This window comes from Micrasema longulum, unplaced genomic scaffold (assembly GCF_059751315.1).
Source record: "Micrasema longulum isolate JH-2025_06_02 unplaced genomic scaffold, ASM5975131v1 h1tg000756l, whole genome shotgun sequence".
Taxonomy (NCBI): domain Eukaryota; kingdom Metazoa; phylum Arthropoda; class Insecta; order Trichoptera; family Brachycentridae; genus Micrasema; species Micrasema longulum.
This window is the reverse complement of record NW_028277950.1, coordinates 1-25,745: the sequence shown is the minus strand read 5'-3', so window position 1 is coordinate 25,745 and position 25,745 is coordinate 1. Positions and strand designations below refer to the sequence as shown.

Sequence of the window (25,745 nt, the reverse complement as noted above, 5' to 3'; positions counted from 1 at the left end):
GCCTGACATATCCCCCCACTATGCCCCACTTTCGCCGCGCGCATTAGTGAAGTCGCCGCGTAATGTTGCACAGTGGGAAAAAATAAAATCATTACACAAATGTAAGATATAAAAAAAACTACCTGTCGATTTCTCTAGAATTTTATTGTGCACACGGAAACATTGATTGACACAATATAAGTAAAGCGTCATTTAATAAGAGTAATTTAATTAATGAACTTTGAACTTGAAATTTAAAACAAATTTTATTTTACATTAAACTGATATTTTTATAACATGTTAAATAATATTTGATGTTTTAAAGATAATGTCGGTCAAATATTCACCACGTCAGTTCTCTCATTAGATGAGCAAAGTAGGGTAACAAAATTTACTACCCTGGACACACTAATGAAATGTTCATTTTGTTTTCTTCAACAATCTGACAGATGGATAAATACTGCAATTTTTAAGTAATGCATTTGATACTTACACATACATTTGCTAATTACACATAAAATGTGATCCCACCCTGTTTCTTCAAAATCTCAGCAGTATTTCCACACTCTTAAACGACACAACACGGCATAGTTGAATTCAAATCGAAAGTTGCGTACTGAGCGACGTCTACAAAGAATCTAATGGGTCAAATCGTAAAACTACTCTTTTAAGAGTAGTTAAGTCGCCTTTTGTTTGATGTCCGTATGCGGTTTCCGGACTATTCTTAATTCTACGCACTGGATATTCCAAATTTGTAAATTCAAGTATCATTCGTATTTTATTTCAATATTTTATTTAACAACATATTACAACATCTATAACATATTACAACAGACATGAAGAACATTTTACTGAAAAAAATATTGAAGTATAGGCATCCACAGGGCTTATAACCTGCCATTGGCTGGTTTAATTGGCCACTTTACACACTATGTAACATTTACCATTCTGTCTATATTTGAGAATCTATATTTCTTAGGCTCTTCTATCTGTTGACGTTTGTGAAGTAAAATAGCTTAAATCTTTATTGTTGCGGGTAAGATTCATTTGATTGAATTATTTCACCTACATACTAGACAACGCCTGAACATATTTTTCAATTGTCATACTTCTGCTTGGACCAGGTGGATACATAAACAATGTTTTGAGTTTGTCCAAATTTTTGTAGATAGAATTAAACCCTCTACGCAGCTGTTAATATGAACATGTTACAACAGGCATAAAGAACATTTAAAAGAAGGGAATATAGAAGTATAGGCATTCACAGGGCTTATGACCTCTCATTGGGTGGTTTAAGTGGCCATTTTACACGTACAATGTTCTTCATGTCTGTTGTAATATGTTAATATTAACAGCTCCCTAGGGGGTTGAATCCAGTCCTTGTCTACAAAAACTTGGACAAACTCAAAACATTGTTGATTTAAAAAAAAGATTTATTTAATTGTAAAAGTACACCCGCCAGATAAATGTGCGGGAAATCAATGTATGACAGGGTTACGAATGATGAAATTAGGCGAGAGTCTAAATCTGAGTCAAGTGTAATTAAACAGATTTAAAAAAAGGTCTCTGAGATGGTTTGGTCATGTAGAACGCATGGATAACGAAAAAATGGTAAAACAAGTATATATAGCGAAAATGAATGAGGTAACGTGATACGAAGACGACCAAGGAAAACGTGGCATGATCAGATAAACCAAAATCTTTAGTCTGGTCATGTCAAAAGCAGACAGAACCGAAGGGCATGTATGACAAGACGTATGAGTGTGGAGGAAGCTAGAAATGTATGCCAGGATAGATGTGTTTGGCGGTCCATTTTCTTTGCCAACCCTACGGGGAATTGGCGTGATGGTAGTAGTAGTAGTAGTAGCACATGAATAAAAATTACGATACATAAACAAGAAATAAACTTAATAAACACAAAAACCTCACGTAGCCAATTTTTGTGTCTTGTTGATGAAGTTTACCTATTTAAATGTCAATCCCACTTCAAAATATCTTTACATAAACAGTTACAGTTAAAATAGGGTCTGTTTCTGCCTTAGATTATTGTTGTGTAATCAAATAAAGAATGATTACACCCATAGTGACCTAGACCGGGCATGACCCTGTTATTGCAATTTACGGACGCTTATTTCAGACATAATCTTTTATGTAAGATAATAAAGAATCGAATAATTCATTATTCAAAGAATTATGTCGTACAATTATGCAAATATAAATTACAGTATGACAAAGAATGCTTTCAAATTTGAATTAAAAGTCCGCACTGTTGCGCTATTAACTACCATTAATTGCTGTAAGTTATTAAAATTACGCATTTTATTTATAATTCTTGGTGGAATTCTATTGTTAACACAAAGACAATACCACTATATTAGTAACACTTTTTGCAACATTTTCTCTGTTCAGGTGGATGAAGAAAATAGTTCTGTGTGCTAAATAGAAGTAGAACTTTGGACGAGTGTTTTCGACTCGATGCGACGACTACTTTTAGATATAAATCTTAAAAACAGGAAATTAAATAGGAATAAATTGGCCATGTTTGAGGTCCCCAGTTCGATTCCTGTCAGGGTTTGTTTGAAAGGTTATTTAACATCGCAATATTTAACTTTCCCTAGGGAGCTATAGTAATTCTTCTTCTCCCCTCAGAGAGTGATTAATTTGGGGATTTTATTTTTTCGTACGCATATCTGGCCACACTGATGATTAAACGAAAGATAAATATGAGCACGTGAAATCAAACATGATGATATTACTAAATCTACAGTTCTTCACATCGGCTCGTAAAACCCCAAACTTAAATATAGTCCAAATGGTGTAGATTTGAAAACTGTGAAACAATAAAAAGACCTTGGAATAACAATATCAAATGATTTAAAATGAGAATGTCACATACATAATCGGGTTGTGGTCCCGTGGCTAGTGTCTCGGACTCACGGCTCAAAGATCCGTGGTTCGGATCCCACTCTACCCCAACTTGATTCTATTTTCTAATAGTGAGTTGTTTACAACTCGTTGAAAATGGCACTCAAAATTGAATATTTGGGTAAATCATAAAAACGCAAAGAGAAGTGTTTTTGAAATTATGTCATTTTTTCTCTGCATATTATGTTTTCTGTGTGCTTTCACATGTAAAGAGAGTCACAGGTTACCCTTGTGAGGACATATATTATTTTCAATGTTTGATATTGTACATTAAAGAACAATAAAAAAAAGTATTTAAAAAGGTTTACTTTTATATATGGTTCAAGTTCATTTACAGGGTAAAAGACAGTTCCTACCATTGAACATCCCGTAGTATATTCATAAAGGTGATATATAAATACAATAATTAAAACAATAGTTTATGCAATTAGTACCGAAGTCCTTGTAAGAAGTTCTTAAATTTGTAGAATTTTCTGCAAAAACAAAATTCCCATTTTACAGTAAACTTCTATAATAATTTCGCTAAAACCCCCAATACTCTCTTTAAAATCACTGCATGTGTACATAATAATAATTACCGTTTGTCTCAAATCGTTGATAATTAACAATAATGGGAACATTATCATAAATGATTGCAAAAGTCGTACCTAATCTAATCGCAGTCTAATCTTATTTTTTAAATTAAATCTGTCTGTTTTTTGTTTACTAGATGTAGATAAAGCTAGGAAAAATGCCCATTTTGTTTATATTTTACCAAAATGGTTTATACGTGAAAAACTGAAACTTTTATTAAATTAAAGAAAAAATACCATATAATAGACTTTCAATAATTACGAGTACTTAGATTTTCAACAATATTTTGAGTTTGTTTAGAAAGAATATATTACGACAGAGATGGAAAATATTTTAGAGGGGGGAATATATAAGCCAAGGCATTTACAGGGCTATTGACCCGTCATTTAGGTAAAAGCCAGTTTTTATCTACAAAAATTTGGACAATTTCTAAATATTTTTCATTGAACAAACTGATCCAAGACGTTTAGAAATTTAAAAATATTTTCAGGAGCTGATTCGCATCAATAAAAGTTTCCCCTCTTTAACTTCAGAAAAATCAACATTTCTAAGAACTAAAGAAATACGGATTAATAATAATAATAAAAAAACCTCCATTAACTTTAAAATATAATTATTATAAAAACAAAATAAAAAAACAAAGGTATACATGACTTAAAAGTGGACAAATTGTGGCTAGCATTTCTTACAGTCTAATAAATACAATAATATTAATGAAATAAAAAGTTAAGTAATTATTACTTATGTTATAATTAAAATAACTATAACATTAAAAAAAATACTGAAATTTACCAAAACCGAAAATAACAATGAAAATTAATCAGGATGTTTTTAAATTATAAATTAATTTCACAGTTTAAAAATGTACAGAGGTTCTTCCTTTCAGGTCCCGACTAGCGAGGAAACTCCTGTGTTTAGAAAGGACCTTCTTTTTCCGTGTATTTTTTTTCATTTCATTAAATGATGTTTAAAGAAATTAAAATAATAAAAATAATATCAAAAAATCAAAGTAGATATACATTAGAAAATTTACAGGTAATAATAAAAATAGAATTATAAATATTAATTAGAAAATAAACCATTATTAATTAGAAAATGAAACATAAATGCAAATTAGAAAACAAACGGTAATAATAAAAATAGAAACACAAATATGAATAAAAAAATAAAACCATTTAACTTTTTTTAAATAAATGCAAATGCTAAAAATAATAAGAATAACTTAATTAATGAATTCGTTTAGATGTAAATTTACAGATTAACTTATATTTAATTACTAGTATAACAATATGATTAATAATAATAACACATGTTTATTATTTTAAACTTTAAAATTATTATGTCTGCACTCTTTTATTTGATTATTAATTAAAACTAATGTCTGAGCCTCCGATGAGAAACTATTATTGAACAGTTTATCGGGACAAAATTTTATTGAATAAATACTCAAAAAAAAAAAAAAAACTAACTACACCTTAATTTAATGTAAATAATACAAATATTTGGTACATAAATGAATAATTCAATAATAAATAAATATAATAATAGATTAAAAGTTACTAAGAAATAATCACTGTTGCCATTTAAAAAAAAATTCTGGTCAGTTAAAAAAATAACATATGCGTATATAATTATTTTGTAACTGAACTTACCGTTATTTTTTTAATTCAATTTATAACCACCATGTAAGTACACTTGTCAACCAAAAGTTATTATTTAAAACACGGAAACTGTTTATTTAAAAAAAAAAGTTTTTTAAAATACTATGCCGAGCGAATGCTATTTAGTTATAAGAGTTAGGCACCGCGATCACGGACTGACTAGAAGTCAACGGTCCTAGTAAATGCTTTATACTGTACCTAGAGTTAATTTGTATGTAGATGTAGCAGAAAAACTCGAGGTGTCAAGAAGATAAGCGGACTCACTTCTCTTCATATTATTCCCTTATTCCTAAATTCCATACAAGTCATGGTCAAAATAGCTTTGTCTTCAATGGTGTAAAAAATTATAATAATCTTCCTAATGAACTAAAAACTATTAAAAATAATATATCAATAAATAAATTTAAAGCTAATCAAAAGAAATTTTTTGAACTCGTGTAAAAACAACATTAAATTTTAATTAATATGAATGTATTATTGTTTAATGTTTTTTCTTGATATATCCTTTGTTTTTATTTTCTTCTCGTGTACTCGTATTTAAAATTTTATAAACTCTTGTAAATAAACAACTACAACAGTGTAAGTCACTCTCCAAGCACTTGCAAAAATAGAGACTAACTCTTGAGTTTTTGGAGAGTTACAGGGATAACATTTACTAGATGTGTAAAATTAGATATGTGTAGATTTTTTTTTAAAACATGTACTTTTTATGAAATTTATGAATAAAAAAAAATAAAAAAATTCTCCGTAGATTGGCATTAAAGTAATGTTTTTTTAAACATTATAAACATAAATAAATGTTTGCTAGAGATGAAATGGCTGAGAAAGATATTGAAAGGAGGGTAAGTGCCGGGAACAGAGTAAACGGTGCACTTAAATCAACTTTGGCGAATAAATGTTTGTCGAATGCGGCAAATTTAGCAGTTCACAATGAAGTCTTGGTCTCGACCCTGATGAATGGGAGCGAAGTATGGATTTGAAAAAACAGGAATTAAAGTAGGCTCACTGCTGTCGAAATGCTATCTCTCGATCTCTTTCGGCGAATGTGTGGTAAAACCATGTACGATAGATGCACAAATGTTGAGATCCGTAGATAAAAAAGTGCTCTGCGTTGGTTGGGACAACGAATAAAAATATTTACAATGCGAATGTTGATAGATGCAGAAATAGAGGAAGACCGAGAAAGACATGGCATGACCAAATCCAACAAATACTTGAAGATGGACATGTTAAAAGTCGTATTAAAAAAAAAAGTCTACTGAAGAATTTATATATTCAAAAAATGTACGTACAAAAGTAAACAAAAACTAGATCGCGCCAAACTAATAATAAATAAAAGTTTATCGGCGCGTTTTAATTTTTTTTTCTTAGTAAAATATCACAAATTGTCAAATAATCACAAAAACAAATAAAATTAAAAAAAACAGTATTAAAATTAAACAACACAAATATATTTGGACTGGATAAACACAACTTTATACCTTGAAGTTTAGATTCTCGATGAGGAAATCCTTCAATCATTTGCTTTTTTGCTGCAAACCTGGTAGAGTTCTTTACCTCGGCAGGAAGCTTATTAAATAGCTTTGGTACTATATATAATACAATAATAATATGAATGTACAGGAAACAAGATCTGTATGGAAAGAAATAGTGATGTGGGGTTATATCCTCTCTGCCAATCCTATTGGGAAAACGGCGTGATGGTTTGTTTATTTAAAAAAAAAAAAAAAATGTTTTCTAACTGGGTACTAATGCTAAGAATACTTAACAGTATACTTTTGTTTTACATTTGAACAAAGAAAATTTGATTATACAGAGAGAAATTACAAAATGATAAGACAGTTTGAAACACAAAGTATTTAGCAACAATATTTTGAGTTTGTCCAAATTTTGTAGACAAGGACTGGATTCAACTCCCTGGGGAGCTGTTAACATTAACATATTACAACAGAGATGAAGAAAATTTAAGATAAAGTAATATATAAGTCTAGACATGTACAGGGCTTATGACCTGTCATTAGCTGCCATATTTGAATATCTATATTCCTTAAATTCTTTTATCTGTTGATGTTTGTGAGGTTAAAGAGCTGAAACATCTAATTGAATTATTTCACCTTCATACTAGGCTTTAGAAAAAAATAAATTTTCAGGCGTTGCCTAGTATGTAGGTGAAACAATTCAATTAAATGAATCTCACCCGCATAAATAAAGGTTTCAGCTCTTTAACTTCACAAACATCAACAGATGAAAGAATTGAAGGAATATAGATATTCAAATATGGGCAGAACGGTGAATGTTACACAGTGTGTAAAGTGGCCACTTAAACCAGCCAATGACAGGTCATAAGCCATGTACATGTCTAGACTTCTATATTACCTTCTCTTAAATGTTCTTCATCTCTGTTGTAATATGTCAAAGTATTTATGTTTTTCTGTATACCTATATGGTTTATATAATAAAAGCACGATAAAACAACAGAAATATAATAAAAACTATATGTTTGTGGAGCAGGTGATTCAATATTTGGGCGAATGAGATAATCCATTTTACTTCTACCTAGCTCCACTACCCACTTTTTAAGCTTTTTTGAACATTTTCTCGTTACTAATTGTTTTAATGGATAGATTTTAATCGCATGATACTCGAAGTCCCTTTATTTAAATCTACCATTGCCGTGTCCCTATTGTTAAAATAAATAGTTTTTAATGGGAGCTTGGACCATCTAAAAACCCTTTAAATGGCCCAGTTTTATATATCGTCTCCGGACGCACGGTGGAAAGATTTGATAACTATTATTGTAAAACGCAAAAGATGCTAACACAGAAAATTTTATCTTGATATTCGCTCTCAAATAAAAATAGTGTATGTCTATTTTTATTTTTTAAAGTAATAACCCTCCAAACGTCTATTTTCAGGCTTGTCAGCAGGTGGGATAGAGGGGATATGGAAGGAGGTAATGAAAAATACACGACAACATCCAGATCAATTGAGAAAAAAATTTCTTGGATATTCTTCTTGCATCCAAGAATTTTCTTGCATTGTTTCGCAGTTAGCCGTCTAACCAGCTGCGCCACAGAGCCCGTGTGTTCAGTTTAACTGTTGCGGAAAATGGTGCGAGACCTCGATTTTAGTTAGGTATAATTAGTCCGAAGTACAGTTGTATTTTTCGCGCAGCAGACTATGTTCAAATACTTAATTATCAAGTTGGTCTCCAACCGCATATCCTTTGAACACTGATCAATTATTTATTGAGACAGGCGCCGTGGCGCAGTTGGTTAGACGGTGAAACTGGCGTCGGGGATTCGATTCCCGCCAGTTGCAAGAAGCCTCTAAAATAGAAACTTTGCGTGTTATTCGTTAAAAAATTTTTTTTTTAAATATTGAAGCAAAACTTTTAAGAAAAAAAAAATTTAATGTCTAATATGTAGCAAGGCTTTATATTGATTATTATTTTATGTTAACAGTCTTCTATTTAAATTTTTGTTAATGAACTTTGTGTAAAAATACGTATGCTTTAAGTTCTTAATAATGTTTATATTACTTTCTAAATTTATATAATTTCTCTAACGTTTTTCTTTGTCAAGGAAAAATAAGAAACCTGCTGACAAGCCAGTTTCGCGGTTTAGTGAATTTCATTATTTTTCATTTTATATTTTCTGGTCATGTTACCTTCTGAAATAAAAATAAAGAAATAAAATAAAATAAAACATTTTTGAAAATGGAACATAGAGGTTTACATGAGCATTATAGTGCTCATAATCTGCCGTTGGCTGGTTTATTACTAAAACACATATGCAATTATTAATTTATCAATAGGGAAATATCAGTTTTTTTTTTACAATTATGAATAAATAAGGGTAACTGAAATACTTCAAGTCAAAAAAAATTTTTTTTTGCACTTATTAGTAGCATAAAAAATATTTTTAAATTCGTCATTTTGAATTCCCGCGAAAACACTTTATTTCATAGGCCACGCCCGTCATACGTCACAAACCGCATTTAAGTTCGACGTTCTGTCATTTTTGTATGCAGAAACTGTTGTGAATTATTTCATCTGAGTTTATTTACATATATTAGTGATTTTACAACTATTTTATGTGCATTATATCTGGAATAATGAGCTTTCAATACTGTATAGTACCCAAATGCAGGATTACTTTGAAGACAACGCCAGAAAAAATGTTTTTAAATGTGCCCAAAGATGCATCAATACGAAGAAAATAGTGCTTCGCTATAAAGAAAGATATAAAGCAAAATAGGATGTTTACTTCCAAATCCGTTATCTATTGTTGTGAAGATCATTTAAATGTAAGTATTATTTAAAGTATTCGTTTGTTTTTATACTTATTTAGTTTGTCATTGATGTTTGATAAATGTTTCTTATAGGATAAAACACGGGAGTCACATTGAACGAAATGTTCAGGAAACAAGATATTGTGTTCGTGCGATTTCCAAAATGTCATAACGTTTGAAACAAAATACAAAAACACTTTTAATGTAAAATAATGATTATTTTGATAACAAAAGTTCAAATCTAAGAAGCGTATCAGGGACCATTGATGTTTTTTGCATTAAAACAAAGTGGACTTCAGATTTTGCGATCTCTCGCTATCGCGACATCGGAAAATATTTAAACTACCTTTGTTTTAAAATAATGCTACATACCACACACCTATGGCCCGCATGTGTCGGGAATATAATATATACTGCCGAAACAATAAAATTGTCATTTTTCATGATACTCTCTCAGTTTTTGCGAATAATCTCTTAGGAATAAATCTTATTCAATAAGTTCACACGTACAACTTATTTTTTATTGTATACTGTATAAAAAACATTAAAAAAAATATGTAATACAACTTAATATATAAATCTATTTTGTGTAATTCTATAATTGAAGATATATATGCATGTAAAATCGACGAATGCTTTCAAATTGTATGTTTTCAAGTATGTATCTTTGTTGAATTACCTATTAAAATAAAATAAAATGTGTGGGAAATCAATGTATGGCAAGGTTACGAATGATGGAATCAGGTGACAGAATAAATCTGATCCAGGTTTAATTTATAAGATTAAGAAAGGGTCTCTGAGATAGTTTGGTCATGTAGAACGATTGAATGACAAAAGGATGGTAAAACAGATATATATAGCGAGAATGAACAGTAATGTGGGACGAAAATGACCAAAAAAGACGTGGCATGATCAGATAAACCAAAATCTTAAGTCTGGTCATGTCTAAAGCAGGCAAACCCGAACGGCATGTATGACAAGATGTATGAATTTGGAAGGAGCTAGAAATGTACGTCAGGATAGACGTGTGTGGCGGTCCATTTTCTTTGCCTACCCCTACGAGGAAATGGCGGGATGGTAGTAGTATACTTCAGATTTTTATTAATACTAAAAAATATATTTTTAAGACGAAAGTGGACTTTGGTGTTTTATTTACGAGTAAAATAGCTTATTGCGATAATTTCTGCAATTTCAACTTTAAAATGCTAATAAATAGACTCTCGTGTTTTATCTTCCAAGTTACTTCTTAAGATGAAAAACATGCAAATTTTTCTTTGAGTCTAATAATCTGCGCACGAAGAGTCTGCCTTTAGAGATAAGTACAAAAGAGAATTACGCTCCATTTGCAAAATTAAAAAAAAAATTAATCGTTATTTTCCTGAATGCGAGGACAGAAGGATTTGGACCCTTTCAACGTTTCTGAGGTTCCTGTGAGATTCAGGATGAGTTAATTGAAATGGAGTATGAAAGTAGCTGCAAGGATACATTCCAAACTGGAATTAAACTTGATGATTTCTGGAGCCAAAGAGCAATTTCTCTTCCTAAAATTCAAGAAATTCCTTAACTTCACTTAACTCAGCTATTTAATAATTAAAAATTAACAAAGAAGCAATACTGAACCAAGGATTCAGCAGTTCGTAAACATCATGAAAAATTGCACTAAAATTTATTTTATATAAATTTTTTGTAAATATTATAATACTTTTGGTCTCTTATATTTTGTACATGTTTTATTTATAGAATAATCTTAATCGCTCAATAGTTTAAGCTCAAAACATTAAACATCTGAGTTTTGAGAGCAAGTGCTTGAGAAGAATATTAGGTACAAGGTGGTTCGATTTTATAACTAACATTAAAGTCCAAGAACGGACGCAGCAGCCTTCGATCGACGGTTGACGGTTGACTTGGCTTGGACACGTGCTGCGCATGCCTCAGAAGAACCTGAACCCAAGTTGCCTCTTCCTGAAACCAGCGGGGTCACGCCATCCTGGGAAGCCGTCGATGACGATCTTTCGACTTTATTTGGCGGAACTAAGGGGCGCTGGATTGACGTGGGAAGAGGCGAAATGCTGGCTGGCGATAGGGTCTCCTGGAGGCAACTGGTTTTTCTGATTTTTAGAGTCAAACAATTTATATTAAATACAATGAGCAAAAAATTGTCTAGTAAACAAATTATATCATTTATAAATTTTAAAAAAATAACAAAATCAACCAAGCCAATGCCGAATCGATAAACATAAATAAAACATCTGTGTATCTTTGTTGATCTCATATCCGCAATCCACAGGTCAAAGTTTGAACCAATCTAGTATTAATAATAGAAAAATGGCTGACATTGAACCCGTAAATATGACTCGCGCTTAAACAATGCATAACATTTATATCAAGGGTATATTTATTTAATTAATTAATTTAACAATTAATATTTATTAATATGTAATACGAGAGGTGTAGCAATTGTGATTTGTTCACAGACGTAAGTTGTATAAAAGAAAAATGCAAAAATATAATGATCTCCTGTACAAAACAATCAAAACTCTGCGTGTTCGAGGAATACTGTGGCTTTGCATCATTTTGGAACAATTTCATAGTAATACATTCAAGTTTCCTCTCAAACATAACCATAATACACGCTTCACGTCTAATGATGGCTTGGTAGTACCAAAAGTATGCAATAAATATGGAAATAGAACTCTCAAATATGTAGTACCTAGAATTTTTAATTTATTACCAAAAGAACTTAAATTTAACTCACATTGTAACAAGAGCAAAATAAGAGAGTGGCTACTCGATTAAGAGTTTATATATGAATAGTAGCTTAGGTATAAATATGTTATTTTTTCATGTATTTTCTTGTATTTAAAAAATAAATTTATATATTATTATTTGTATAAACATGTTTATTCTGATCTTTCCGGCTGTTAATTTTTTTTTTGTAATTCATTGTTTTTATAAATGTAAATAATATTATTAAGTCAGTATAAATATAATCTTCACCAACAAGCTACAAAAAGTGGCTTGGTGGTATTTTAGTTTTAGTAAAAATATAACAAGTGAAATTTTTTTAAATTGTAAAAATGTATAATTATGCTATTAAATCAAATAAAAAAAAACCTTTTCTTAAATTGATGAATCTAGCACTAAAAATAATTAATAGATATTTTTATGCATAATTTATGCAACAAAAATTGAGAACGTGTCTTTTTCACCTTCTTAAAACAAATTTGTTTGTAAAAAAAAATATGCGTGTAATCATGCAAAAAATGTATGCAAAAGTAAAAAAAAATATAACAACCTCTATCACAAATGCAAATAATTTTCTCCCATATTTTTAGAATTCTGGACGTCCGCTAGGTGATTTGAGGGTATGTGTACCATGCAAGAGATCTCGGGCTCGACTCTTGACACGGCTGACATTAAATATTGATTTAAAAAGGGTTTTAAAGCAATAATATTTTATTGTCCCTAGACTTGCACCTGAACGTAAGACTGATCATCTTACCGCCACGTAACAAAAAATGATGAATATTTGCTGCGGTTGGTGTATCGATACAGTGCCCTATGCACCATTAGGTGTGGAAAGGAAACGATATTGATAAGATTTTAACTCTCATAGAGCCAGCTACAAAACAAAACAATAGACAAAAACTAGCTATTTTTTTATTTATTTTAATAAAATGAATTTATTTTTTTTATAAAATATTTAACATTAAAAACAATGTGTCCTCACTGGGGTAACCCATGCCGAGAATACTTTACTATTTACTTGAATTTTTCTTACACAATGCCGTCGTTTCGCCGGTAATATCTGTTAAGTACATTATTTGAGTCAACTGTTTACCATATTGATGTGTAATATATTTTGTTTTTCAAAAAAAAAAAAAAACTATGTTTCTGATCCTATATAATATTTGTGACGATATACTCGTTTGTCTGTGTCAACTTATTGCTCGTTCTAAATCAACATAGGATTTTACGTCCTATGGAGTTGCGACTTATGTCTCAAATATTGTGTTATAAACAACCTTTGAATAAATTGTAAAAAAAATCAAGGAAAATAATCAAACAATTTAATGATGGTATAAAATCTTTTAATTTATTGTAAAAATAAAAGACGAGTGATACTTTGATCCACAAATTCGGAATATCCAGTGACCGGGTTCATCGCTTTCGGGACATCTTCGAGACTGGTATCTTTATTAAGGTGTTCAATGTATTTATACAAAACAGAGGTAACGATAGATAATTCAAAGTTACATGAAAGTAAATAAAATAAAATTGTGTTTATCTTAAGGATCAGTATAATTTTTTATTTTTTTTCTGGTAAACTAATGAGTTGATATAATGCTATTTTAATGAGTTTAAGTAATTTATTTTATTTTTAATTTCCCATCCTTTATGAGTGAGACACTAAAAATAAAATAAAATACTTAATCTCGTTAAAATAGCATTATATAAACTCATTAGTTTACCCGAAAAAAAAATTGATAATGATAATGATCCATAAGATAAAAATAACTTTATTTCATTTACTTACATATAACTTTGAATTATCTATCCTTACCTCTGTTTTGTATAAATACATTGAACTCCTTAATAAACATTCTAGTCTCGAAGATGTCACGAAAGCGATGAAACCGGTCACTGGATATTCCAAATTTGTGGATCAAAGTATCACTCGTCTTTTATTTATATAATAAATTACAATGAACTTCCATTAAGAATTTTCACTTACAAACTTAAATGTGTTAAATCTTTTAATGATGGATTTTTTTGATAACTAAATAAAACAATACGTTAATTTATTTTGAAAAGATATTTAAGTGTATTTTATTGAAATAAAATTCTGTAAGTAATCTTAATAATAAACTTAAAATTATTTTAAGAAAGAAAAATCATATAATTAATATTTAAAGCATTAACTTTGTTAATAAATGTTATTAAATATTTGTATATAACCACTTACCGACTTTTCTATGTCTATCAGTTTCGAGATGTACCTATCTCTTCGTCAGGACACCAATTAAACCAACATGCAAAACCCAATATACACCTTTACCATAGTTGTTGCACAAAAATATAAAACCAACACGACATGCATTTTAATAAGCACATGCACTGATTAGGACAAACATGCACTGATTAAATTATGAAAATATTTTTTGTTTGAGAATTAATGAAAAAAGTATTATTTATTTATTTTAAAGAAACAAACAGTCGTCAATGATAAAATAACATAAAAAAAACAGTTTAAAGACATACCAGCAAAGTTTCTAAATAAAAATCATACATATTATTAAATTGTGTTACAACAACAGGATATGTTTATGTGTATTTGTATGAGAGTAAGTGTAGATGTGTGTTTATGTGTATAAGTGTGGGAGTAAGTGTTCAGGAGTGGGCTTTATTAAATTCTAAGTGGGATCGTATTGCAGCCAGAAATAATAAGGTTTAATTTATTTTTTAATAAATTATGGGGTATGTAAAATATATCAATTGATGAAAAAAAAGTATTATAGTTAGAGCAAGAACGATGGAGGAAAGAGTGTTGGTTAGAGTATCGGTTTGCATGTTGGTTTAATTGGTGTCCTGACGAAGAGACGAGTATGTCTCGAAACCGGTAGATAGAGAAAAGTCGGTAAGTGGTTAAATATAAATATTTAATAACATTTATTAAGAAAAATAATTTTACAGCTATTGCCGGCGCAGCGACGAAATAAGAAATAACATAAAAACTTATGCAATGTACAGAAAAACTATAATTTGTAAATATTTAATTGTTTTCTGTACCTATGTATAATTTTTATAACGAAACAAATATACAAAATCATTTATAAATATTTGAACAATATTTTGAGTTTGTCCAAATTTTTGTAGTCAAGGACTGGATTCAACTCACCGGGAAGCTGGTAACATTAACATATTACAACAGAGATAAATAACATTTAAGAGTAGGTGATATAGAAGTCTAGGCATATAAGGGCTTATGACCTGTCATTGGCTGGTTTAAGTGGCCACTTTAAACACTGTAACAATTAGAACATTTGAACAGCAGAACAACAGAATCAACAGCAGAATCAACAGTTGAATGTTACACAGTGTGTAAAGTGGCCACAAAAACCAACCAATGACAGGTCATAAGCCCAGTAGATGCCCAGACTTCTATATTACCTTCTCTAAAATGATCTTAATCTCAGTTGCAATATGTCAATGTTAACAGCTCCCCAGAGAGTTGAATCCTGTCCTTTGACGATCTCAAAATTTTGACGAACTTAAAATATTGTTGATAAATCCACCTGGTCCATGAAGAAGTATAAAAATTAAAAAAAAAAAAATTTCAGGCGTAGGTGAAATAATTTAATTAGATGATACTCACCCGCATTAATAAAAGTTTCAGGTCTTCTTCACAAACATCAACAGATGAAAAAAATTAAGGAATAAAGATGTTCAAATATGGGCAGAATGGTGAATGTTACACAGTGTGTATAGTGACCAATGAAACCAGTTATTGACAGGTCATAAGCCTAGACGTCTATATTACCTTTTCTAAAATGTTGTTCATCTCTGTTGTCATATGTTTATATAAACATTTGCTTTTGTAAGTTGGAGCAGAAATTTGAATCGGTTGTGACAAATGATAGAATCCATTTTCCACTTTTCATTTCTTTAAAGCTTAAAAAATGCTGCAATTTTGTTAATATGAGATCTTTTATTTTCTTTTTTCCTGTATATTTGATCATAAAAACGTTACAAGAATCAAATAGTGCATAGGACACCGCATTGCAACTAATTCAGAGTATCTTGGAGTTACAGGAAGGTAAGTATAACAGTCTCATGCTAGAACAAAATTTCAGGTAATGTTAAATATTATATAAATTTCTACCCGTAATAAATTCATGTTTGTCAATTTCTACACAGTATTGATGAATACGATTACTTTGAATAATTACAGGTTCATTTAGAAATTGAATCAATTTAAATAATGAGGCAGAACGATTTAACCTAGAAGATTAGCCTTAAGGTAGGATTACATTGTTGCGTCGTGTTGTGGAGTGGTGTGTTGGGAGTTATTCGGCGCATATGCATTAACTACACAGCACCGTAACACGAGGATGTTTTTGGCAGTTTTATTATAGAACAAGACTGCCAAAAACATCCTCCATAAGGAATAAGGATTTTTTTTTAAGAAAAAAGAGAAATATTAGAGTTCTCATTATTTACTCAAACATTTAAATTTTCAGACCATTTTCAAAAAGTCGTAAATAACTTGTGCTGGAAAAATGGAAATCGAGTTGCGGTAGAGTGGGATTTGAACCTGGGACCTTTGGTCCGTGAGTCCACAATAATACCTCGGGACCATGACCCGATTCAAAATTGTTCTGAATAATTTAATTTTTGTGTTTTGTATTTAAATAGAATTATTCCTCGATCTATGTTTGAGTATGTCTAAATGCTTGCAGACTGGCTGGATTTTCTCCCTAGGGAGTATAAAAATAATATATCTTTTAACTATAATAATGTTTTTCTGTTGTTTTTTTTTAATTGGATGTTTTTTTTAGTATGCAATCAATACCTACTACTAATATAAATTGAATTTTGTTATTCAGAAAGCAATTGAGTTGTGAGTCCACAATTTTGAAAAAATTAGATATTCATGTTATCGGGTGCAGTAAGGTCATTTATATGTCCTTTTAAAAACAATTAGACCGTTTTCATACAAAAATTTGTTTTAATCACTTTCTGAAAATGGTGTCCATCACAAAAATGGCATTTCTCACTTCGCAGAAAACACCCACAGCACTAGAAAATCTTAACAAATTTTGAAAATTATGAAAACTGGTCAAATATATAGTTAAATTCATGTCTGTAATGTAAAAAAAACTAATATATTCCTTGTTTATCATTTGTTAAAGTCAAAAACATTCTAACTGCCATATAGATTTATTTATTCCCTCTTTTCGCAAAGATGCTATTATCTCAGTTTCACTTTTCTATGGCTGGCTGCATTTTGCAAAACTACGTTTAATTGTGCTACTGAGTATAATTTTTATATAAATTTAATGCATACATTTACATTAACGTTTCCCGTTACGAAAAAGAAAGAAAACAATTCTTGCGTACATAATGGAAGTGCCGCACGTCCTACAATAATTTGTTTTTTTTTTATAATTATTAATATTTTTGGTATAGCAAATAAATTACAAAAAAATAAATATACCATATTTTCAACGAGTGCTACACAAAATATAATTATAATTTTAACTTTTCCCTTCTTTCTTAAATATGTTGTATTTCTGACTGCACTTTTTATTTCCTTTGTTAATTTTATTAAAGAAAAATAATCCTTTGTAAGTATAATGATCATTTTCTGTAAGTAGTTGTTTTTAATTTTGGAATTAAGATGTTACATAATAATTCAAGTTAATATTTGGCAAATAATTCAACTATTGTTTGTATTCTATTTTTTATACAGAATAATGTTCACTCATTAGGGTGTCTCGTACCAAGGGAAACATTTTACACATTGTGAATTATGCCTTAAATTAGTTATTTAACAAAGTGAATAGAATAATAATAATAAAAATACGTTATTAATCTAATCAACCTAATTATCATTAACAAAATAAACTATATAAACTAAAATCATTATGGCAAACATAACCAATTTATACATACCAATAGAACAAATTTTATAAACAGTATACACTTTTTACCTATTTGGCTTGATCCACTCATCGATCCGTGCGCAACCAACCTCCACTATCCATTTCTTAATAGCAATTTTATATTGAGAGTACTAACTAATTGTCTTTATGGACAATGGAAGTAGATTGTACACTTTAACTGAGCAGTAGGCCAATCCTCTTTGACCGAAGGTTGTATTAATTTTTTTTTTGCAGCATCAGGGTGGAGTATCTAGTAACTCTTGTATTTGTAACGGAAGGTAGAGAATAATGTTTTTGTGCGTATAGTAACAGACCTTTTACATTAAGTTGTTTTATAGATTTTTCATTAAAATTTTTGAATATACCGAGGGAGCTATTATATTTAATAATAAAAATATATCCTTACGTATAAAGGCACACGGTGACGTTTATTTGAATTAAAACTAAATGCATCAGCAATAATTGACAATCAGTAAGATCAGTTATTGATTATTGGTTACCCCCATAAGTCGATGTTGACTAAATAATAAAATTCATTTGAATTATTCTATTATTTCAGTGAGTCGGTTGTCCAAACGTTAGTCATTTGAGATATTTTTTTTACTGTATTTATATTTTAATTTATTGAATATGTTTTACCAACATATACGAAATTTTCATCATAATCATTTCCTTTCTGCACAGAATGGTGCATAGGGTACTGCATTGATATACCAACCGCAGCGTATCATGATGTTTTTTTATTGCATGAAGGTAAAATGATCAGTTTACCTCTTCGGGTGCCAGTCCAGGAACTATAAAATATTCTACTATAAAATCACCTCTTTAAAATGAATATTTCATGTCAACGTGTAGGAAATCGAACTCGAGACTCTTGCATGGTAGGCAAACTTGCTGACCATTTCACGACAAGGCCGACAATTTTTTACATAAAAAATACGCAAAAAGTTTTTTTAAACGAAAAAGCCCTGTGAGTGCCTAGTTCCTTTTTTAAAAATGTTTATTATCTGTATTGAAAACTCTTCCAATCTAAAAAGCTCTATGACAAAAAAAAAATTAATGAAAGATTTTCTTAAAATTTACATAAATACCCTGACCAGTCTCTATAATAATGGACAGAAGATTGAGAAAGCTGACAGCTTTACATATTTGGGAGTTCACATAACTTAGGATGGAAGCATGCACAAAGAGCTCGCAATCCGCCTAGGAATTGCTGGAGCAACTTTTAACATGATGCGTGTTTTCTGGAATTCTAGTCTATACTTGGTCAAAACGAAATGCCGATTATTTAACTCTTGTGTAATGCCAGTACTCCTATATACTCGTAGGTGCAAATCTTAGCCCCTAACCAAAACTCAAAACACCAAACTCCTGAGTTTTAAGAGTAAGTGCTTGAGAAAAGTATTAGGTACAAGGTGGTCCGATTTTATAACAAACATCGAAGTCCGAGAACGGACGCAGCAGCCTCCTATAACGAGCGTCTTGAGGATGCGGCGGTGGATCTGGCTTGGACACGTGCTGCGCATGCCTCAGGAGAACCTAAACCGAAGTTCCTCTTCTTTAAACCAGCGGGGTCACGACGTCCTAGTAGGTTTTCGACTTTATTCGGCAAAATTTAGGGATGCTGGATTGACGTGGGAAGAGGCGAAAATGCTGGCTGGCGATAGGGTCTCCTGGAGGCAACTGGGGATGTCCACATGCTCCACTTAGGAGCGGATGTGAAAAAGAAGAGAAGAAATGTTACAATTTTGGTGGCCATTTTCAGTGAGTAGTAAATTACGTTTTATTTTTACTTTCCCAACATTTGTTTCTTTGTTGCTCTATTGTTTGTTTTCTTTCCTTTTAATATCAGTTATTTATATTTTTTGTATGAACACGGAACTGTTGTTTTCATTCGTCATTATTAATTGATTCCCCTGCAATTGCTATTGATTAATAACGATGATTAAATACTATAACACGGGTAAATTTCTAGGCAAAGTAAATAATCAATTATAGCTGGATAAAATATGTAGTCTCTCCTGATTACGGTTATTAACGGAAGCGTTATTTTTTTTTAAAAACATGATTTATTGAGGTTGCTTCACGTTAATTGCGTCACTGTTACATACACTATTAAAAAACAATGAAGTATTTACGTCGTTAAATTTTCTCAACATTTTTATGGTCATTGAATTAATACAAACAATATTTTAATTATTAGTTACACCGACTAAACACAGCACAAAAGTGTGAGGAAATATGTATAATTTATATAACATTTTCTTAAGAACTTGTTTGTTATTTACAACTTCCTTCAAACGTATAATTTACAACATTATCCAACAAAATTGGATCGAATACAACATGTATATTCCCTTACTCTTCCTGTAGCTCAATCACAAATTCAACTATCGACGAGCTTATAAACATGCTAAGCATTTATACCTCGAATTCATTCATTAGACGTACCTGTAGAAATTATAATGGACTCAATATTGATGCAGACATTTTTAACTGCACGTTGCATTTGTACAGAAAAATTCTAATGGGGTCGATTATTTGGGATAGTTGCTGAATGTGCATCTTGAGTGGTTTGTGCTATGTATATGTGCCGCATGTAATGTATATGTTTGTGTATGTTTAATATGTGCGTTCATGTGTGTGCGTGGATGGCTCAGGGTGTACATTCGGTATTTTTATTTATTTTAATTTATTACCTCCATGGAAAACGCAAATGTTAACAATTATTCTTTTCTCACTTGAAATTCTTATTTATATATTTTTTTGTCACATTTAATGTTAATATCTTTTGCATAATTTATGAAAACTTAATCGGTCTTTTTATGTTAAAAAAATGTGGTTTTTAATACTTATTTTGTATGACTGTATGTTTTCTGAATAAAATAAAATAAAATAAAAAAAATGAGCGATCACAATGAAAAATAATGAAAATGCTTAAGTTATCGCAGTCGCGTGTGTAATCTCTAATTTAACGCTCTTGTCGGTTGATTTTTCGTTTTCCTTGTAAATAAATACAGTTCACTGGCAAAAAATATGAGTTCACTATAAAAAATAATTTAATATATTGCATTTGCAAAATAGTAAAGAGTATCTAATACAAAAAAATTAAAATTAATTTACAATTACTATTGCGACAGCTTTTCTTTACATTTGGCTTACCAACTGCCGGCTAAATGCAACAAATCATCATCATTCCCTTACCACACCTAATGGTGCATAGGGCACTGCATCGGTACACCAATCGTAGCGTATCTTGATCATTTTTGTTACATGAAGGTAAGATGATCAGTCATACGCTTCAGGTACCAACTCAGGGACTACAATATATTAAAGTGTAAAAACACCCTTTTAAATAAAAACATTAGATCAGCCAAGTCGAGACCTCTTGCATGGTAGGCAAACGCGCTGACCATTACACTACGAGGCCGACTTTATTTATTGATTTATTGCGACAGTTATTACCGACAAATGTTTGTTCTATAAACTAAATGTCACGTGTACTTACAACGCCCTTAATGCACCTACGTATGTATTACTACTATCGATTACGAGTGCGAATCATAGGTCCTTTCTAGGGTACAAAACAGTGAGCAATAAAGTGTTAGGAATGTTAGGTGTGCGGTGGTTTGAATTTGTAAGGAACATTGAAATAAGACAGGGATGCAGCAACCCGAGAACAAAATGAGATGGATCCCATTAGACCTAGTAGTATTCTAAATCAACGGTTATGTGAAAAGTGATTTTTATGCGTCATTTTCCTTAACTAAATCATGAAAAATTGTACACATACCACACAGGTCATTCTGTATGAAATCAACACACTAAATTTTAAAAAAAATACCTGACCACCTCAGAATTTGATGAAATTTGGTATGAAAGTTGTTTTCAGAGAGATTAAGAAAAATATAAGTATTTAAAATTAAACTTTCAGTTAATGATTAATATAATAAAAAAGAAATCTGTAGTAGGTACGCTGACTAACAGTTTCATAAAATACCCTTTTCAAAAATTATTATTTAACAATGAACCCATTAACGTTTTAATTTGAAATTTTTAAAATCACTTAACAAAAGTATAAACTATTTATAGGAATTTAAAAAAAAACAAAAATAAACTTTTTGAGAAAATCAAAATTTTGTATACGATATTTCAAATTTTTGCACATCAAACGAAAAAACATTTAAAATTGAGAAAAGCTATGGTGATTTCAAAATATGTCCGTTACGTTTGTTTGGCGGATTTCGAGAAAATTTAGACAGCCGATATTTTTTAAACCGTTTGAGATAATCGAAAAAAAAATGCGTTTTCCTAATCTTCACGAAGATAACCTTCATAATAAATTTCATCGAATTCTGAGGTGGTCGGGTTTACAACCTGTGTTGATTTGATATGGAATGACTCGCACGTCTTTTCATGATTCATAGAATATTACGATGAAAAAAAATAACATAAAACCAACAAAAATGTCTAAAAGGCGACATTAAAAACTGGGTCTAATTTGACCCAACAGTGCCAATTACGTATTTGTTTGAGCCAGCGGACTTTGAGAGTTAGGCCAGGGCAATACGGCTGGCTGGAACGTTTGTTGCGGAAGCCTCCTGAGAACTTTAATACAGGCGGCATCTGGTTTTTAAATACTGGCTGTTCCTAGCCGTATTTTCAGCTTCTTAAAAGGCTACCATTTTCCGTTACGTATACGTCACATACTTACCCATGCATGAGGAGTAGGTCCCTGTTTCTATTTAGCTTATTAACTTGGAGACACCTAACTGATTAGATAGTCAATTCGTCATCGGCATACTCTAGGTCGCAAGATCGGTCGTTTGGGAGGATCAGATGGTTATTCCTCGATTTAGTGAAAATGACTTCCGGAGGAATGAGGATTACAAACAGGAATGGTGCAAGAATGCAGCCTTTACGAACTTAAGTGATGATCTCATACCAATATGCAACATCACAACACTTTGTTTTAAGGGATTTTGAAAAAATAAAAGATATAATTTTTTCCTAATATTTATTTATTTTTTAACACCAAACTTTTTTATAATATTTTAATATAATATTGAGAAACATAAGCAACAAGATCAGCACGTTTCGAAAAAAGCAACATCAGATTTGCAAATTGTTTTTCAGGCATATAAAACAAAAGTTTAAATTATGTATTCCAAAAAAATTGTGTCTTAAAATTTCAGCAGTTAATAAAAGAATTTTTGTAGGCAAGCAGATAAATTTCGGCCATTTTCGCTTATTTAATGTGTGATTTTTATTCGTTAGCCATTATAACAATTTTTTTTTATTCTTATTTGTGCCTTTAGAAATTTATGAACATACGCTTATTTAACAATTTCCAGATTAAAATCCTGAAAAACACAAAAACAGCAAATAATTGATCTTTTTACGATATTAATAAACAGTTTTTTCACTGCAAAATGTTTCTCAAATTTGGTTTTTACAGTGATAAAAGTAAATTAGAAATTGGAAAACATACACATTTTGATATTACAGAAAACTGCAAAATTTTCAAAAAGCCTTTTCTTCTTTTTCTAATACTAAATGGACAACAAGTACTGTGCGGGCGTCATAAGACAATATGTCTAAGTTTTTTCTAACATCCTTAAATGAATTCATAACGATAAAAAACAAGCACTAAGCGACTTAGATATATAAATGTTTTAAATAATTTTCTTATCTTAGTAGGTATCTTAATATTTTTGGTGTAATGGTGTTAACTACTCGACTAAAATGCTTAAGAGGAAATGCGTGAAATACAAGTTTGATAAATGAGTATTTGTATTAGAGATAGGCGTATCGGTTATTTAAAAGAAGTAGCACTAACAGTTTCATAAATTAAAGTGCTCCATAAAATGGTTTCTATATAAAATGACATAATGTGTCATTCCAAAAACAAAAATAAAAAAATTAGTTAAATGTGAAGATTAACAAACCCATTAACACCCTTCCAAAGTTTGAACAGTTTTTGAAATATATTGTAAGGAATGAACTATTTAACTTTTTGGAATAATGGGATGTTTTATGTAAAGAACAATATGGATTCAGAACAAATCAATCTTGCAAAATGGCTATTAATCTTGATTAAGAAGACTAGAAAGAGGAAACTGTCAAAAACATCTCGTAATTGCAGTTTTCTTGGACCTCAAAAGAGCCTTTGAAACAATTGACAGAGAAATATTTTTTTTTTAAATTGAAAAGAATTAGAATAAAAGAAACATCGATTCAATGGTTTGAAGAGTATCTGAGTGACAGATTCCAAATAACAAAAGTGAATGACGAAGTTTCTGAGCCGCTAAAAATAGCATTAGGAGTACCTCAAGGATATGTTCTCGGACGTGTTTTATTTATTATTTACAGTAATAATATCGTAGGGACATTAAAATATTATAAAATAAGACGCTTTACAGACGATACCTAATATATATATAGGAAGAAAATTATAAAAAATAATGAGCAAATTCAATAAGTTAAACTGTAACTTTTAATGATTTTTTTACCACCACTAATTTACACGTAGTTTTTATGTCACTCTCTCGCAGATGCCTCCCCTATATTGCACAACTGCACGTCGGACTGATTATGCCTGACTAAAATCAATATAATCTTAGTTTCATTGTTCTGTTTTCCGCACCCCAAAATTTAACTGATTTTGTATTTTTTTTTAGAAAGAGTATTCGAATAATTATTTCGGCCGGTACCTTTTGTTTTTTTTAAAATTATTTATCATATTATTTGTAAACTGTACGTCCGAAGATGGCAGATATAACTGTGGGCTTTAATGGGTTTTTGGATGGTCCTAGTTTCCATAAGAAACTATTTAAAAAAAAAGTAAAACTGTAGAGATAAGCTAATGGTAAATTTCTATAGTATGTAAAAAAACAATGCTCTAGTGCCATAATCCTGGGAGAAACTACAGGAATACAATTGTATAAAGAAAAATCAGACCGCGTTTCCTCTTAATACCCTAAAAAAGAATTGACTTTTGTACACATACTAACTATTAGCTCAACACTTTTTAAACTTGTAATCTATTTATCTATGTATATTTATCATTTACAAAATCATTTGAAAAATAGTTTAATCAAAATTTCAATGACAATGACCGATAGCACGTCGGTCGGACAAATCTACACGTCATTGTAAAATTAGGGTTGATCCAATTTTAATAAATTATTTTTATTTATTTAGTAACTACTCTCAGATAAAAGTCCTGTATGAGGAAATTCAGTTAAAATTAGTGGGCTTGGTGTACTCGTCTTCAGTAGAGCGTTTGCTTTCCATTAAATAAATAAATATATTTTTTAAATACAACAAAAATCAATCCACTTTACACAATTTTACGCAATTACGATGGGAAGCTACGGACGTTATACCTTCACCATAACAGTAAAGTTGAAGTTAAATTCTCTTGATTGACTACGAAAATACACTACTGACCCCTACCTTTAAGTTTTGGGTAGGTACATCGATATGTAACAAGGAAAGCGTACGTCACGGTACACCTATCTACGCACTGAAGCGGCAGCTTCATTATGACGTCAAAGTAGAAGATAAACTCTCCCGAGCAATTACGAAGATACACTACCGATCTTCAAGTCTTGATGTAGGTACATAGGTTTTTACCGACGCAAGA

The 25,745-nt window shown here is 30.5% G+C and overlaps 1 protein-coding gene across 1 annotated transcript in view; it reads right to left on the bottom strand.

The window, feature by feature from the left end:
- LOC148279125 (scavenger receptor class B member 1-like) overlaps nt 1-5,334 on the bottom strand; it is a 34,490-nt gene extending 29,156 nt beyond the window's left edge. The window contains exon 1 of the mRNA XM_088230413.1: nt 5,130-5,334. The gene's annotated coding sequence lies outside the window, so the exon portion shown is untranslated. The remainder of the gene's footprint in view (nt 1-5,129) is intronic.
- Between the last annotated feature and the right edge of the window lie 20,411 nt (nt 5,335-25,745).